Genomic DNA, 3,432 nt, shown 5'->3' on the forward strand with positions numbered 1-3,432 from the left:
TATAATATTATAATTTTAAAATAATTATAATTTTATTATAATATCATATTATACGATAAAATAATAATATTAGATTTATTTATATAATTATGATATTATTTGTTACAATATTACTATTACATTATTTTATATTATTGTATAATTATATTATATTATGTTATATTATATTATATTATATTATATTATATTACAAGTTTGAATTTTAAATTAGGAAGACTGTGAATTTTAAATTTCATTAGGGGTATTATGTGTATTATGAAAGTTTCATTAATTGTACTATGTTAATTCTTGTACAATCTAAAAGTTAAAGTTGTCTTTAAGTTGCTTCTGATTTTAGCTATAGATCTTCAAAAAGCATTTTTAAGGAGATTTACCAAACATTAAAATCATTTTTTGCTACAAGCAGAAGCTGATTTTTGGAGCGAAAAGTAATACTAAACTAAGCCAAAGTCACATCTCAACTCGAATTAAAAACTCGAATCAGCGAACTAAACGGGTCCTAGAAAATGGAGGGTTTTAAAATAGGGAGCTTCTCAGTAGGATTAAAAAAATAAATTACTAGAAGTTTTCTACTTTCAACCATTATATCTGTATCATAAACTGTCCGTTTTGCATATTTTTTTAATATAATATGATTTTGACATGATTTAACAGTGAAAAATTCACTACCAATAGGACTATCCTATCAGAAAAACTCCTCTTAAAACATTCACCTTACACTTGCCCAAAGAGAGAAAGTACATAAGTGAAGTGTTAATTATGATTAAGGGGTTGTTTGGTTGGGGGATTTGTTCCCCGATTCAAATCATGGTTCATGGTTCGCTACAGTATTTTCTCTCATAAAAAATACACGTAAATCAAAAATAATTTTAATCTTATGATTATAATCCATAAACCAAACGTCTCCTAAATCTTGTACTTTTGTAGGAGATCGTTGAATCCCCATAAAAATTAGAAGGGGATTCGGCAATAAGCTGAATAAATTTTATCCACTCCAGTCTTTTAAAATGTTTGTCCAAACACAATATACTCAAAAATTATCGTATTCTATTCTTCCTAATTCCATGCAACAACACAGTATATTATTATTTTTTGTTTTGTTTACTTTAATCTCTCTAACAATCACCTTCTCCATTCACAAAAAAGAGAAAAAATCATTAAAAATAATAAGGAGAAATTTTAGAATAATAAAGGTGTGAAAAAAATAAATTTAATCACTTAAAAATTATATGTGATGTGTAGGCAAAAGAGGATGTAAATAGTAAAGAAAAAACGGGTGAATAGAACCACCCGATTAGATTTGGGTACTCTTTATCTTACGTTTTGTATGAGAATGGAAACTCATCTAATTTCCTCCACATTTTTAGTATTTAGGGAAATTTAGGGTAGGGTGAGCCAAATAACCTAGTGGTAGGGTAAAATCATTATCACATTTAGATTAAAGATCAAAGGCCTAAAATGATCATTCTCATAGAAATAAAAATAAAACTTAAGTTTTGATTATTTCACCGATTTAAATTTTAAATTTTAAATTTTTATAGTAAAAAATTCTCAAAAAATATCACATTTAATTTTTTATGAAAATTTTTTATAAAATATCACATCTCAATTTAAATTGAAAACTTGAATTCATATTTGATTTCACTCTTCCTTTCAACTTCATAATTATAATACACTTCATAAAAAACTAAATTATATCCGATTAAATCTCAACCATAAATCTAATTAACTTTAGATATGAACCATTCACCTGCTGACACGTAACATCAGAAAACCTAAAATCATTTTGAGAAAACTTCAACAGCCACCACCGCCCAGCCTTTTCCCCACCGGATCTCCACCCCACGTCGTTGGCACCTCAGATCCGCTTCCAGATCAAAGCCTAAAATGATCATTCTCATAGAAATAAAAATAAAACTTAAATTTTGATTATTTCACCGATTTAAATTTTAAATTTTAAATTTTTATAGTAAAAAATTTTCAAAAAATATCACATCTAATTTTTTATGAAAATTTTTTATAAAATATCACATCTCAGTTTAAATTGAAAACTTGAATCCACTGAACGAATATTTGATTACACTCTTCCTTTCAACTTCATAATTATAATACACTTCATAAAAAACTAAATTATATCCAATTAAATCTCAACCATAAATCTAATTAACTTTAGATATGAACCATTCACCTGCTGACACGTAACATCAGAAAACCTAAAATCATTTTGAGAAAACTTCAACAGCCACCACCGCCCAGCCTTTTCCCCACCGGATCTCCACCCCACGTCGTTGGCACCTCAGATCCGCTTCCCATCGGAGCTTCACTGCGTCCACCCTCGTCGTTGACACCTTGGGCCCTCACGCCCTCGCAGCCCTCAGACTTCACCCCTCGCCCTTGCGCCCTCGTCATCCTCTAGCTCATCAAATCTTCGCGACCCACTCAATGGGTTTCGCAATCTACAACCGGCTACGAACCGTCGCTGCCGCCAGAAAGCTCATACCTCCCTTGCACCGCTGTGGGTCCGTTGTCGAGCCCCTCACCCCTCGATGGGTCTTACGAACGGTGGGCTGCGCCGAGTCTCCCCTGTACCCTCGCCGGATTCTGGGTTTTGTATAGAAAATATTGTGCGTGTTTGGAATCTGTTGTTAGTTTTAGTTCCAGGAAGTTTTGGGTTTTGATTTTTTCCTTTCGTTGGAGTTGTGCAAGATTGATCTAGGATTTGTCTGTGATTTTGTTTCAGACTTTCAGTTGTGTCTCAGATTTTTTTGTCATTTATGCAGATTTATCAGATTATTGGTGTAATTTTTTTTGGGTTTTGTAGAGCCAGAATTTATCGGGCCAAATTCTTTTTTATCAAGATTATATTAATATTTATGGAATTAATAAAATTAAATTTTTATTTTTTTCCTTTCGTTGGAGTTGTGCAAGATTGATCTAGGATTTGTCTGTGATTTTGTTTCAGTTGTGTCTCAGATTTTTTTTGTCATTTATGTCAGATTTATCAGATTATTGGTGTAATTTTTTTTGGGTTTTGTAGAGCCAGAATTTATCGGGCCAAATTCTTTTTTATCAAGATTATATTAATATTTATGGAATTAATAAAATTAAATATTTTATTTTTTAAAATTTAAATAATTAATTTAATAAAACGTAAAGAATAATTAATTTATAAGAAATTAAGTCTAATTTATATACATATTTATTATATTAAAATTAAAATTATTATATTAAAAAAAAAGAGAAAAAAAAAAGCTAGGGAGGCCATGAGCCCCCTAGCACCGTCGTTAGGTTTTGTGAAATTATCAGATTATTATCCAACATATTCATGTAGGATTTATTTTTCTTCTACTATGACTTGTGCGAGTTGCATCTGCTTTTGATTTCTTCTGCATACGATGATGCTCTTCGGATCTGTTGAGTTTTCGGCATGTT

At 30.3% G+C, this 3,432-nt stretch overlaps 1 pseudogene; it reads right to left on the minus strand.

Moving 5' to 3' along the window:
- LOC21390288 overlaps positions 1 to 2,409 on the minus strand; it is a 10,401-nt pseudogene extending 7,992 nt beyond the window's left edge.
- Between the last annotated feature and the right edge of the window lie 1,023 nt (positions 2,410 to 3,432).

The sequence above is a fragment of the Morus notabilis genome, unplaced genomic scaffold, assembly GCF_000414095.1.
Source record: "Morus notabilis unplaced genomic scaffold, ASM41409v2 Scaffold1831, whole genome shotgun sequence".
Lineage (NCBI taxonomy): Eukaryota > Viridiplantae > Streptophyta > Magnoliopsida > Rosales > Moraceae > Morus > Morus notabilis.